A 15,955-nucleotide genomic window follows, 5' to 3' on the forward strand; every position below is an offset into this window, starting at 1 on the left:
ATGAATTAATTATGAATGTTTTCAATAATAAATCATGGGAAACCCAACTATTGGCAACCTAAAATATAAGGACATTTACTTTTTTATCTAAATACAAATCAGGAGGTAGCTGATTTCAGGGTTTTTTAGCAACTCCGTTTCTGTTCTACCATCCGTAGTGTGGTCTACCATCCGTAGTATGTTGATTTGTCATTTTGTGTTTGTTTCCTCATTGTCAGAAAATGGTGACAGTAGCTCTGAACATCCTTCCTGAGTATAGACGCAGAGAAAGGGAGAAGGAATTATGCTGTTTTTTCTGTTTTGTGGTTTTTTAATCAAGGAAACAAAATTTTCATGCAACTCTCCTTCCATATATCATTAGTCAGAGTTAGCTGCAAGAGAGAATAGGGAACTTTTAATGGAAGAAATTTATCAAACTACTTCAAATCAATTATTATTAAGCCTCCTGGGGGTTTTCATGGGTTCTTTTTTTCTTAAGATCAGGGTATCTCAGTCTGCTACTAGAACAAATCAATGTCTGATAGGACAGAATAAATTGGGGGATTGAGGTTGAGATTCCTATTAGTTGGCCAGATAACCAGTTTCTGTTACTACCTTCAACTTTAGTACATTCTCACTTGAAACTAATGATTTATCCTTAATGTAAGAGTGAATGAGGATGTATTTTGAGATTTTCTTTTTGTTTTTCTTTTCTTTTTTTTTTTTTTTGGTTACCTGATTTTTTTAACTAAAAATTTTCCATCTTTCATTTGTATTTAGAAACATTTCATTCAAATATAAACCAGATTCTCTTGGCTAATGGATCTTTCTATTTTAGTTTTCTGACAGTTTCTTACACAAACTCCAACTGGCTAGCTTTCAGATTTACCTCAGGAAAACTCAAAAGTTGTTTCACATCTTTCAAAATAGTCCAGTCAAATGGTATGATTTCAAATACTATTTTACAAGGTAAAATTAGTAAACTACTTAAAAGATCAGTTGATTTATGACTAAGTATTAGTCTTCTAAATGAATCTTCAGAGTCTAAGTTGGCAAAGCATTGTACAAACTTAAGGTATAGAGCAAAGTATACACTTGCCATAATGATGACTCAGACCAACTCTCCTGACAAAGATAATTTAAACATTTTAGGTGATATTAAAAAACACCTTCCTAAATGTAGCAAAGAACTCACCAGATAGTGCGAAATCTCTGAGTAAATACTAAAGAGGTGTGAGCCTAGTATTTGAGATAGCTTTTACCTATAGGGCATTTGCTGATCCAGATGGGGATAGCAGCACCTCTGTGAGCCTCTCAGGGCAAAGAGGAGCAAAGTGTGAGTTTAGAGATGGAATAGAGTGGAAGTCCTGGCAAGCCATCTCATATCAAGGTAAAGAACAGTAAAACAGCCTACAGACTGCATCCTAGCTTTGAGTCAGCTGAGTGGACCCAAAATCTGAATGAGAGGATACCCTGTACTGTTAATATATCTTTGGACATCTGACAAAAGCAATTTAGAATTTTCTTCAAAGGGACATAAAGTCATCCTAGATCTCATTTCTACTAATAAGTTTTCATGGGCAATAGCCAGCACACTATCAAAGATATGCATGTACCTGAGGAGATAACAACATAAATGAGATACAATATGAATAACAGACAATGGAAACAAACATACTAACGTGGCAGATTGGTGAACAATTATGATTACTAGGCTCATGGAGATAAAAGTCAAACTTTAAACTCTCAGCAAGTAACTGCAAACTATGAAAAGTGACATTGCAAATATGAATGAGAACCAATTAAAATTTTTAAAACTGGATGAAATATAATAGCTGAAATTAAGATCTAGTCAAAGATTTTTTTAAAATATTTTAGACAGATTAGACAGATGAAGAGAGGAAAAAGTGAACTGGAAGATAAGTCAGAAGACTCTATCTGGGGAAAAAGCATGGATAGGCAAGAATATGGAAAATATAGAAGAGAGGTTAAGACACATAGAAGAGGCTTATAAAAGGTATACATTTAATTGTAATCTCAGAAGGAAAAGTGAGAGTTAAATGGAACAGAAGCAAGATTTGAAAAGCTAATGACTGGGGTGCCTGAGTGGCTCAGTTGGTTAAGTGTCTGCCTTCAGCTCAGGTTATGATCCCAGGGGCCTGGGATGGAGCCGCACATCGGGCTCTCTGCTCAGCAGGAAGCCTACTTCTACATCTCCATCTGCCCCTCTGCCTGCCTATGCTCTCTCTCTCTCTCTCTCTTTCTGTCAAATAAATAAATAAAATCTTTATTATAAAAAAGAAAAACTAAAGACCAAGACTTTTCTAAATCTGATGAAAGACATCACATTTAGAAAAACAAGAATCCCAAAGTCCATAACCCATAAAATTCAACATACAAAAGTGTGTGAGCAAAACAAAGCCTAGGTCAAATGGGTCAAAGGCACGCCCAGCATGGCTACATTTTTCCCCTCCTGTGTTCATGAGTAGAGCTTTCCACCTACATGGGATATAAATATACAGACAGGGTTTGTTATTAACCACAGCCATATCTCAGCCTGCAGCCGGCCTTGACTTAACAAACTTAGCAGGAGGCAACAGATAGGAGGAAGTGAAGCCTCAAGTATGATCTGGTCATAGGCATGGAGACAGGAAAATAAACCCAAAGACAGGTGCTGGGAGGAGTTCAGGCTAGCAAATGAGGTAAAATATAAAATGTAATAGTCCAAACAAGTTGTCGGGAAAAGGGAATCCTATATGAGGTAGTTGGACTATCCCTGCCATTGGGCCGATGGGGCTTTCAGAAACAGTTGCCACTAAGCACTTGAGCAAAACTTCGATATAAAAAGTGAATTACATCTTGGGAAACCTGGGTGGCTCAGTCAGTTAACCGTCTGCCTTTGGCGTGGGTCATGATCCTAGGGTCCTGGGATCAAGTCCTGCATTGGGTTCCTTGCTCGGCGGGACACCTGCTTCTCTCTCTGACTGCCACTCCTCTGCTTGTGCTCACTCTCTCTCTCTCTCTCTCTTACAAATAATAAAATCTTGGGGAATTTTTTTAAAAAATAAATAAAATAAAAAAGAATTACCTCAATTGCATGGTGCCATGGTTAAGAAGTCTAGCCCTGTGGTGAGGAAGACCTGGGGCAGAGCCTGAATTTTGCCATTTTCAGATGTGGTGTTGCCTTGAAGAAAGTTAACTTTTCAGCTTTAGTTTCTTTAACTGTGAAATGGGCAAAATAAGAGTACCGGTGTCAGATTTGTTGTTGGGATATTTGGGATGCTGTAAGTGACCTGCTTTTCATGTAGAAAGGTATTGATTTGTGCTAGCCATAATCAGAATGGTGCTGATGGTGAGTGCCCTCCGAGAGGCATGTGCAATGAGCCCTGGGAGAGGGGGTGGCATGGAATAGTAAAAGGAGCAATGGGCTGAAGATTCAGGGCTCCCCATCTGTGACCATGGGCCTCAAGGACATCAGTGAAAGAAGAGCCTGCTTAGGAAACTTTCTCATAGCATAGGGCCTACCATCTCATGTCCCTAGGACTCCATAATCATAATAATCATCATGAGAAAACAGAGGGAGCAATTCATTTGGATCTGGAAGCCAAGGAAGTTTTCACACTGGAGATGACATTTTCGTGGCAGAATTTCACCAGTAGAAATGTGGGAGCGAGGCCAGGAGAGGAGGCTTTGGAAAAAGAATTGGGGAAATTATGCACAGAGGGATGTCTACACACAGACCTGTGAGGATAGAAAAGATGTTGTACTGGAGTGTAGCTAGCTACCCATGGGTGAGCATGTAGAGACCAAGAGTCTATAGAAGACATTCTCAGTAGCCTCAGGATTGGACAAACTCTCTCATGCTTTCTGAATCTGTAATTATTTTATAGATTATATGAAGTTAATAGAAGTTTTCTGTGAAACAGAAGAATTATAACTCAAAACTGTATTTTACAATGATAGCAGGTGGCCGTGTGAGGACTGGGTTGGCTGAGAAAGAGAAAGGTAGCATGAAGGCTGTTTGGGAAGCCATGGAAAAGCCTTGGGCAGTGGCCTTGGGTGTGGAAAAGAAGAGATGTATTGGAGAACTCATGTGGTTGTACCGTCACCAAGATTTAGAGACTAATTACGTGGTAGAAGGTGAGGTGGGCGATAGAGATGAGGGAATCAACTCTATTCACTTGAAGAATGAGTGAGAGACGACACTATGAAGTGAGTAAAGGGGTAGATACCATGAGTCTGATTAAGAAACTTTTTAGTTTAGCCGTCTACACTACGGCCCTTATAAAGTTTGACATAGGAGTTTAGGGCTCACGATGGCATCTGGACCAGACATATACATTTGGGAATATTTCTGTTTATCTGGGTAGTTGTTAAGCTGCGGAAGTAGGTATGATCACCTATAATAGCATTTTCTAAAGAGAAAAGCGCCAAGTAAACTCTTTAGGAAATATCACCGGGGTGCCTCGGTGGCTCAGTGGGTTAAAGCCTCTGCCTTTGGCTCAGGTCATGATCTCAGGGTCCTGGGATCGAGGCCCACATCAGGCTCTCTGCTCAGCAGGGAGCCTGCTTCCTCCTCTCTCTGCCTGCCTCTCTGCTTACTTGTGATCTCTGTCTGTTAAAGAAAGAAATAAATAAAATTAAAAAAAAAAAAAGAAATATCACCATTTAAGGGGCAAATGGAGGAACAGAGGAAGAGAAGACTAAGAAAAGGCATTCAGAAGTAGGTGGAGAACCAGAGAGAGTGGTAGTATAGAAATGAGGAGTGAAGTGAATTTTAAGAGTAAGTGATCACAGGAATCAAAGGTATCAAATACAGCAGAGGTCAACTAGGAAGGGGATTGAAGCCAGGCCACTGGATTAAGTCTTTGATGACTTTGATGACCTTGTAAGGAGCAGGATGGGTGTGGGTAATAGTGGAAGATCACAATGTGTTAGGAGAGGCAGGAGCTTCTCAGCTTTTTCCTGGAGTTATGACAGTGAATGTTATAAGGAGATAAAAGGCTATAATCTACAGGTAAGGCAAGACCAATGGAAAGTTGTTTTTTTGCTTTTGTTTTGATTTGTTTTAATGATGGAGAAGCTCAAGCATGTGGGGAAGGCATGGTGCTGTTGAAAAGGAGCAACTGAATATAAGGGATACATAGAGTAATTGATGAAGTCATGTTCAAGGCAGAGATCTGGAGACAGACCGGTCCTATAAACTTCATATTTTCAGGATAAGAAATTAAAACACATGGCTAACCCCAAGACATATAGTTTTCTTTGATTTGCAGATGTATTTGTATTGAAAATTACAGAAATCACACATAAGCCAAGCCATTTTTTTCTGTGCAGTTTACAAATTACCTTAACAAATGTTTAAAGTAATGTGAAGAAGGACTATTCTGGTAAACTAGGGTAGAGATCTGCTATGTGTGGTTGCCAAGTGGACCCAGTTATAGGATGGGAGGCCGGCAGAGCTTGGAAGCAGGCAGGCAGTGTCCTGGTGAGGCTGGAAGCTTGGCTCCAAGTTACAGTTAGCTGTCCAGGGGTTCATTGAGGCACCAACCATCTATCCTTTACAGCTAGATGGACACTGGATGTGAAACATAGCCTACAGTCCAATATCTTACATAACATCTCTGCAGTTTAAGTTCAGACAAAGCCAATCATTCATTCTGGAGACATTCAAGTTAGTTTCTTGGTCCTTTTGCTTAGAGTCATTAGCAAAGAGAAAAATATTCAGCTGCCAGTGATACTGTTAGATAACATTTGTGTTCATGGGATTTTTAATAGAGCTCAATTGTACTCTGAAATATCAAAGTAAAGTATGGCTGGATGGGACCAGCAATCATGTTTTTTAAAACTCCTGTAACAGTTCGGATTGTCAGAAGTAGAAATATTAATTTTAACAGACATTATGGCTAATAGTTGCAAACACATAGATACATGGGATATTAAGTTTACAAGAGGAGAGATTAGAGGTAATTTACTGTCATATGCTGATTTTAGGGTAGTATTCTTATTTTAAAAATAAGAACATTGAAATCCATATGGTCAGGATCGAGACCCGGTAAAAATTAATAACAGGACCAGCACTAAAACATAAGCATGCCTAAAGTAATGATAAGTATTCTGAGAAAATATTAGAATTACAGTGGACATGCGAGGAACTGAATAGCAGAATAGAAGACAACTGAAAAAATAGGAGGAGAAAATAAAGCTAGGGTTCCTTTGGAATCATTTTGAATTCTCTTTTGGATGGCCAGGACTTAATTTATCAATATAAGGAAGAGGTTAGGATTCCAGATATGAGGTAGAAGGTGTCTTTGCCTTGACATTGGGTGGTCTGGGCTCCATGCACCCATTCAATCTTTGGTGTCAACTTTGCACCAGACCGTACGGCACCACTAGTGTCCGGGCACGGCTCCAACACTCCCTCTTGTCATGGCTGGGGGATCTGAGTTTGCTCATTTATAAAATCGAGTACCTGGTGAACCCACAGATAGAGAGGATCCAGTTAGGAGTTGCATCTGTGGGTCAGAGGAGAAGCACGAGGTGGGACGTGAAGAAACAGACACTGAGTGTCTAGTGACGTCGGTGTGGGGCTTCACTCCAGAGATCACAGCCAGACCCGCACCGACACCCTAAGCTTCAGCTTCTGCTCTGGGACACAGGATCGGCCTTGGCTAGGAGGTCATCTCCACGCTCCACTTGTTGTGCAGAAGAGAGCTCTTCCTGTAGCAAGTCTGGTCCCCAGTGGTCCTAAGTAGAGGCAGGGTAAGCCCACAGGGACCCCCATCTCTCTTGGCCTTGTGGAACTATAGGCAGCATTTAGCAAGAGGAAGAAATGGATGACAATTTTAAAATGGAACAGTAATGCCCGGCCTCCATCCCCTTTCACATAACCACCAGCAATAGTCTTGGTACCCGAAAGGCAGCCCTCTGGTGCATGAATTGCTAACAGCTGCATGGCTGAACCCGTGAGTAGGTGGATTTTGTAGTCTCTACTCCTGCAATAGTCAATGCTTCAGTGGAAAACTGCAGATGACACATTTGGGAATGTGCTGTGCTGAGTTCATTATTGAGATACAGTCTCACTCTTTTGAGCCACATGAGAACTCAGATAACATCATGCTGCTAGAATTTCATGCTGCTATAATGAAAAAAGAAAGAGAAACGGAATTTTCTGACCTCTAATGAAATGGTGATGGCATCGTGGGGAGCTAATCAGAAAGCTCAACTGACGGTCAGGTTTCAACTAATTTGGTAATATGTTTGCACTTTCTACTCCGTCCCTTTTGAGTGGCTAGTGCAATTAACCTCCGGCTCTCCGGAATGACACATTGTGAGTATTTCTTGCTAAGGCAGCAGTGGGACCCACTGGTTGGGCCTGACTCTGTATGGTCAGCACGAAAATGGTTCCATTATGTTGCCTTTCACGAAGGCTGAGTATTAACGTGACCTCTGACTGATGGTTTAATTGCTTAATTAGAGTCTCTCTTCCGAGCCTTAAATCCATGTAGCTCTGCGAGCTCTTATCGATCTCTGAGCAGTGCTGGCAGTAGGGGAGTGTGGGAGCGGGAGAGGTCATTTCTGCCGCTTCGCTTCCTGGGGGGGGGGGGGGGGCCTGGAGACTCCCGCCCCCTGGTTTCAGCATCCTCTTTGCTCAGCACGATGGAATGTCTGCCTTGTGAGAATCAGTCAGAAGCAGATAAAAGCAAGCAGAGCACAGCCCCGGTCCAGCCTCTCTTTAGGAGAAAACATACATTAGGGCTAACAGAGCCTAGTACAAAAAAGGGGGGGGGGAGGCACATGGTGAGCAACTGTTTTTCTTTCTGAAGCTTTGTGTGCCAGTGGAGGAGAAAGAAAACAAAGTGTGTGATTTGAAGTGAGGAAGACCAGACCCCCGACCCCCGCCCATAGCCGGGGAGTCTGCTATCGTTCACACAATTTGACAGTAAGGCACAGGGTGGACCAGGGCAAACACAGAACACGGAATCCATATTTTGTTTTATTTATTTTATTTTTTTTAAGAAACTGCCCATGATGTGTTTTCTTTCAAAACATTGATCTTTTCACAACAGAGCAAATAGACACAGGAATAATAGAACTCAGAGCTTCAAAGAGACAATGGAAGTGATTCTTTAAATATTTATTGTTTTACAAATAGATCCAGGCCAAAAATTAGTCTCTCCCCACCTCCATTTCTTCCCTTTCTCCCTCACTTTTTCCCACAGAAAGTTTAGTTTCTATTTGCTGCTTGAGGACGATCTCCGACGATTTCTTTAAAACGTTTTATTCTGTGACTTTCTTTTGATAAGCTGCCTCGCCGTTTTGCCTTCCAGTACCACATTAGTCACCCAGAGCTGTGCCAGTCCCCAAAGCAAAGCATTACTGAGTTTGAAGCCACAATTCTCAATCTGCGGGTAGGGCCTTTGCTTGGTTTCGTTTACATTTCAGCTCATGGTCTCCCTAAATGCTTGTTTATTTGTGAGAACTAAAGGAGCTTCTTGGATGTATTTTCCTATCAACATTTCCAGTAATCTTTGAGTTACTGCTTGCAACAATGCCAAATTACTAGAGGTTATAATCTGTAAAAATGGAAGACTGAGTGCAATAACTTAACAGCAAAGGAATAGGGATGACAAAGTCCCGCGGTGAGATGCATGGCTGTGTATTTAACCTGGTGTTTCATCTCAGAGGCGCTGAGCTGGCAAACGTCACCGACCGGGAACCCCACATTTCCTCCCCCTCCCCCCACCCCCAACGAAAGCTGCTATAATGAGTAATATTTTCATTTCCTTCCTCACATATACTTATGACTTTAACAGCTTGGATATTTTCCTAAGGGATCCCCCTCCCTATCACTTAATATTTCCTCTGTCTTAGAGCCATTCCCATTCCAAGATGGGAATTCCGGTAACAGCTACACCACCATGTGTAGCACATAAAAATATTTTGGAGACTCTCATGCACCAAACTGACTTTCTACCCCGATGTGAATGATCTCTTCTGTACCCCAAATATCTCCTCCTTCCCCCGATCATCTTTAAGGCAATCCAAAGCAGTAGACATGTGTTGCAAGGAGTTAAAAATGAAATAAAAGGTAAAGACTGGGTTGAAAACCAAATTAGGCCAGGCTCAGGTGAGAGAGGCCATGCTAGACCAGTAGGTTGTGGTTTTTTTAGGCCAGGAAAGGACAAGGAGTGGATTTACATCTGAATCAAAGAAGAAAACCAAGTTTAGGAATCAGGGATACAAGTTTTAGGTTTGCTTACTGGTCGTGTACACTGTGCCCTTTGTCACACAGTCTGCTGAATTAGCCACGCGGAGAATCCCATGCATGTTCAGTGGGATGGAATGCATGACAGGTGCCAACTGCCCTGAAATCCATGGGGGCCCCAGACAAGACTTTCTCAAATGCCACTGAGGATGCATTATTGCAGGTCTAAATAAATGAGGGACATTTCCATTCTATTTCCTGAGCTCCCATGATTATCTTTCTCGGAGATCATGGACCTATCGCTTAGCTTCAGAAAATCACGATCTCTCAATATTCTATTCTCAATGAATAAAACTGTGTTTTATCTTTTCAGTTGGCTTTATGATAATTGCTCAGATGTCCCATGGATGGGATTCATATACTGGCTCTACACGGCTTAGCGTGTGACTGTGAGCAAGTTCTGTTTTCTGAGTCTCAATTTAACCAACTGTAAAGTAGAATTGGAAGAAGAATTGAATTTTTTTAAAATGTAAAGTATTTAGCACAGTGTCTGGTACAGATAAATGTTCATTGCTACTCCACATTTTTCTGTGACTATGTCTACTGCTTCTATTACTGTCTACTAATACTTTGTTGAAGGTCTTATCTTTTTAAAAACTGTGAACCGTAGGTACACAGAACCAGATCCGTAATCCAAAGTTCATTTATTTTTTTTTTTTAAGATTTTATTTATTTATTTGACAGGCAGACATCCCAAGTAGGCAGAGAGGCAGGCAGAGAGAGAGGAAGAAGCAGGCTCCCCGCTGAGCAGTGAGCCTGATGCGGGGCTCGATCTCAGGACTCCGGGACCATGACCCAAGCCGAAGGCAGAGGCCCTAACCCACTGAGCCACCCAGGCACCCCCCCCAAAGTTCATTTCTAACTGTCTTCATTAGTTATGAACATATTCATTTTATCTTACTTTAATACTCTTAAAAATCTTAAAATACCTATTATAATTTTTTTCACACATTCTCTACTCCTTCATCTCACTGAATTGTATCACCTCATAAATGTGCTATTTTAACACCTTCCAGAAGATTCACAAATGAGTTGACGAGGAAAAAAGTAGTAGAGCAGAAAATGAAAACAAGAGCATAGTCTTACACACATAACTATGCGTATACATTCACGATTTTTTTGCCTGGAAAGCTCAACTCTCTTGCTCAGCCCAAACTTTGGGGGATTATAAAACATGCTGTGTGTTTTGCTTTTGAATTAAAATAGTTTCCTTTTACTCCAGCTTGTCATAAATTTTAACCCACACATTCAATTGGTTTATTTCCTCCCTGAGCGAAATGCAACTTTGTAAAGCCAGAAAATAGGAGAGGCAGTCGAAATGTTTTCCTACTCACTTATTCTCCAGCATGATCTGAGGGAACAGATTCCAGTTTCTGGAAAGGAAAATGCAAACATTACGAGGAAGCTAATGTTCATTTTCCCCCCTCAGTCATATGCTTCGGGCTGTGAGTGCTGACGATTTCTGGGAGGTGATCACGAGTCAGTCCTTCAGCAGGAGTGTGGATCAGATCGGCGGGCAGGGCAGGGGTCTTTGGGCTCAGTGCTGGGTGCTTCATGGGGATCACACACTTGCTCTTCCTCTCTAAGCAAAGCGTCAGTGATTGCGTTATTTTACAGGATGGGGATCCTCGGCTTTCTTGTATCACATGTTACATTTTATAAAGAGTACACTGCGGTCGTGGTTTGTTAGGAACCCGAGTTAAAGGAGACACCCATTTAGGCAGGGAAAACTTCAGGCTGCTGTGGTGACCAAGGTGAGAGGTGATGAGGTCCCTCACCCAGAGGAGGCCCCGTGGAGGAGGTGGTGGGCGGGACTAGGAAAGACCTTGGAGAGAGAATTGACAGAACATAAAGATCCCCTGTATTTGGGGGATATGGGAGAAGTCTGAGGCAAGAACTGAGGGAGAAGGAGGAATTAGGGGAGGGAAGATGACTTCAGTCCGAGACATTGACACTCGAGATTTGTGGCGCCGTCCAAGCAGTGATGTCTGGAATGCCATGGGATGGATGAGCCTAGAGCCTGGAGAGAGGTCTGCGGTACATTTGGAGATATTAGCCAACTAACAAATGTGTTGGAGCTCTTAAAGCAGAACCCATATCTGTTTAACGACATTCCTGTGAGGCAGCAAAAGGCCAGATTAAGTGGCATTAGTAGCCATCTGGCTTAGCTACTGCGGTACTGTCCGAGGAATAGCATAGTTTCTTCTTGTCCTTGTATGGAATCGTTTATTTACGTGTCTGACTGGTACACCCTTAAATATTTTAAATATATACGGTATTTAAAAGTTCTACGTGTTCCTCATATTAAATTTCTGAAATACAGAAAGGAAGAAAAAAGAAATCAATGCCACCCATAATATTGCAATATTAAGGACAGACTGTTAAACATTTGGCTGATTTCCTACACGAACATACCAATCCAAACACACACATGCATACTTACCACATGTAGACATAGATAGTTAAGGTACTACCACACACCATTTTGAATCCTACTTTTTTCACTTATCATTATTTAATATGTTTCTCCTTAAAAATAATTTCTTTGGGCAGATTATCAATTATATGGACATACTGGAACTCATCTAACCACTAGCTTATTATTGATGACTTTGATTACTTCTTTTTTTATTATAATAATGCTATGAAGAACATATTTGTATGTGAATCTTGTTCTACGTATCCTATTTATTTCCTTGACATTAATTCTCTATACCAAACACTCTGTTTTGAAATATGTTAAGTATATCAAAAAGTATAAACTCATAATGCATGTGGAGTATACGTGAACAAAACCATTTCACTGTCCAGACTTGCCAAGTTGTAATATTTTGCCATATCTGCTTCAAGTTCTTTTTTTTTCCCCAAAAGAAATGAATTACTCAGGAGACAGTGAAATCCTATGTGTAGCCCACACTGATACTATTCCCTATTCTTATCTTGAAGGATACCACAAATGAGAATTTGGGTTTATTATTCCTACAGCTATTTTTATATTTTTTCCGTTTTTTATACTTTTTCCGTTTTTTAATACTTTGTCTATGTTGTAATGCAGACCTAATGCATTCTTTTGCTGCCATACAATAATCCATTTCATGAGTATACCATGAATCACATACCCATTCTGCCATTGGGGTACATTCAAATTGTTTCCAATATTTGGCTGTTGCAATTCTCACAACTATGGACATTCTTATACAAATTTCTGAATGCAGTAATGCAAGAGTTTCCCTAGGGGAAACACGTTGAAGTCAAAGTGCTAGATTTTATTTACCCTACATTGCCAAATTCTACTAAAAACTTATGTATGAGAATTCCTATAATGAATTGGAGAAACTCCGCATTCATACTATATAATTTCCACTAAACTTTCAGTACATTGTCCTATTTGACCTTTACAATGGCAAGGCAGGGAGGGATTCTCTACTTCCATTTTTAAGAGATGAAATGATAACCAGAAGCTTCTCAAGTGTCTTGGCAAGAAAACAAATACCAGAGGCCGACCCAGGTCTCAAGTCTAGGTGTCCAGACTCTAAGAACAGAATGCTTCCATGCGTCCTGACCATAAGGTCTCTGTGCTACCCACATGTTCTGAAGCTAAGAGCAGCGTGCTGTCTTCTGGGCCTTACTTGTTTCGGTGGAAAATGTCACAGGGGCCAGAATCTATGCATAGTTCAGCAAAGGTTATGCAACTGAAGGGACAGGAACAGTGTGGTCTGAGCTAACCATGGATATCAACACCCATTTTTTAAAAAGACTTATTTATTTATTTTAGCGGGGGAGGGGCAGAGGGAGTCCCAAGCAGACTCTGCCCTGAGCACAGAGCCTCATGCAAAGCTCTACCCCATGACCCTGAGATCATGACCTGGGGACCTTGGGGAGGAACCTAGATTTGAAAGCACTGCCTTTCCCGAACTTGGCTGGATGCTTTGTTACCCCCAACTCAACTGGTACATTATAAATTCTTGAACAATTTGTGATAGTCTTACTTTCCAAAGAACTAAGGCAAAACAAAGAAAGAAGGGGGTGGGATTCCCCCTAAGATAACTGGATCCCATGAGTGTTTCTCATGTGCCAGTGACTCCTCCCTCCATCCCGGAGAGAACCAGCTCTTTAAAGGGAAGTGAAGGTGTCACCCTGTCTTCATTTCTCCTCTTTGCACACACAGCCCAGCCCACTCAGTTAGTGTCTGCCCGTCATCACGCCCTAACAACTCATGAGACCTCCAGTGACCTCCAAGTCACTAAGTTCATGAGTAATTTTTGCTCCTTTCAGTAGAGTTTTCAGTAGTTGATCAGTCCAGGTGTGGAAAAGGAGACTCAGAGATTTAGGAAACCCATTATTCTCCATAACATTTTCTGGAATTTCTGCATAGAGAAGTGAGTAGAGAAGGGAGGCGGTCACCCTGATGGCCATCTCTTGCTTCTTATAGCCCTTTGCTTTCTTTCTCTCCCATGTTAAGAGAATGTTGGAATTTATAATTTTTTCCTTTATTTCTACAAGATACCACAAACCTGAGGTTCTTCTGTGTAGTAGACTTTGACTAAATATTTCAAGACTGGCAGGCCATTACTGCAAAGAACAGCCTAGCAGCAAAGTTCTAATGTGACATTAGACATCCTTATCCTAAAGATTCCATTGTCCATTCCTTCCTCACGCCTTCATTTCACACCTCCTGCATTAGTTAACTATTGCTGCATAACAAATTTCTCCAAGACCAAATGCCTTAGAACAACAGCACTGATACTTTCTGTGAGTGAGGAACACCAGTGCTGCTCACCTGGCTCTTTCCTAGCTCACTCACAAGGTTATCGGCAGGACTCAGTGGATTTGGTTCAGGACAGACAATGAGCTGGAGGCCTCCCTCAGCTCCTTGCAGGGCAAGCCTCTCTGCTGGGTGTCTCATGGCACAACAGCTTACTCTAGAGAGGGCCAGCAAGCAAGAGAGCTGACAAGATGGAGTAACCTCTCATAACCTAATCATGGAAGTGACATCCCATCTCTTTGACCCTTATTGGTTTATTAGAAGCAAGTCATTAGCCCACATTTGGGGAAAGGGAGACAATTACACAAGGACATGAATCACTTGCAGCCAGATCAGAATATACTCACTGTCATGCCCGCTATTCATTTTACATTCCGATCCACGAGAGAGAGGAGAGTAATTTCTTAACCCTCCACCTCCCACCCCTGCAGTCCCCATTGGGTAATATCCTTGGGTTATGTGTCCTGCCCGGGCTCCAACCTCATCCATAGTGCTGGACAAACCCCCACACTCGGACCTCTTTTTGTTTGTGCTCCCATAGCTTCCTACTTTTATTCATTTCTTAAACAACAATCTAGCTTTCTCTTTGCCTCACTTTCATAACAGAGACTGATATCTCTCGAGTACTTACTATGAGCCAGGAAGCATTGTCAGTACTTTGTATCTTTGCACTCACTTAATTCTGATGGACAATATGAGTTATCTAGTCATGTCAGTCACACGTATTTCTATCATCAGTAAGTATCCGGGAAGGCAAAAGTTCCCTTTATTTTTTCAGATTACCAGTACTTCGGACTCTGACCCCGGACCTCTCTACATGGCATCTTAAAGGGATGCTAGTCTCACACCTGAATGGCTCCCCACCCCAGTGTCAGCTTATGCTGGAGTTGATACATGTTACCTTTGAAAAAGGGTTGATATTCCCCAAATCTCCTTAAGATAGTAAAGTGTCAACTATTAAAATTCATAAATGTTCGGCTCGGTTCTAACTTCTGGGTGGAGCTTAGAGTATGAAGTATGGAGGTTTCCCTATAGCACCATCATGTCATGTGTCCTGTATACTCTGGGCTTTGGGGACAGGTCTGATGTCCTCTGCCCACCTTCCATCTTCTGTGTTCCCTCGCTGTGCTGGCAAAAAGCTGGCCCAGCCAGCGAGAAGGGCACCTGGGGGCTGTGCGTGTGGTGTGGCCCATGCCCTATGATTAGACCCTCCTCCACTGCCATTTGGGCCCAGAATGTAAAAAAGCCTTCCCAGAAAGCAACCCCAATTGACCTCTTTCCCACTGTGAATAGCCTCTTTTACCCACTGTCATGCCTGCTATGCATTTATACATTCCGACCCATGAGAGAGCAGAGAGTGATTTCTTAACTCTGGGCTTTCCCTCATTCTTAGTCCTCTATTCTTAGAGGCTCTTATACTCTTCTATATGCAATTCATTTACTCATCCATACATTAAACATTTATTTTCTGTTATGGGCCAGGTTCTACTCTTTTAACAAGTCTCCTATTTTCATGTGATAAATATGTTTGGTTTTTTGTTTTATTTTTTAAGATTTATTTATTCATTTATTTTCAAGAGAGGAAGGGGGCCTGAGCAGAGGGAGAGACTATTCAAGCAGACTCCTCACTGAGCACAGAGCCCAACGCATTTCTTATAATCACCCTGAGATCAAGACTGAGCCAAAATCAACAGTTGGTCACTTAACTGACTGTGCCACTCGGGTGCCCCAAGTTTAGGTGTTTTGAATGTGTGTGTTGGTAATCTGGAATTTTGACAAAACTCTGGATACTTTGCAAAGACACTGATTAACTTCTCGTAGGAATTACCACTTAACCAGATATGCCTTTGTTTTTAGAGCTCCTGTGATTATAACTTTTGGTGGTGGCGATCACTTTTTCTTTGTGGATTCAGCTTCAAAATTTTACTATTGTCATGTAGAAA

General features: G+C 41.5%; 1 protein-coding gene across 1 annotated transcript in view; it reads left to right on the forward strand.

Annotated features, from left to right (window-relative positions):
* Nucleotides 1-15,955, forward strand: part of LOC111155560 (cubilin) — a 257,013-nt gene that overhangs the window by 121,998 nt on the left and 119,060 nt on the right. The window lies entirely within an intron of this gene.

The sequence above is a fragment of the Enhydra lutris genome, unplaced genomic scaffold (genome assembly GCF_002288905.1).
Source record: "Enhydra lutris kenyoni isolate GAN:26980312 unplaced genomic scaffold, ASM228890v2 scaffoldscaffold42, whole genome shotgun sequence".
In the NCBI taxonomy this organism is placed as follows: domain Eukaryota; kingdom Metazoa; phylum Chordata; class Mammalia; order Carnivora; family Mustelidae; genus Enhydra; species Enhydra lutris.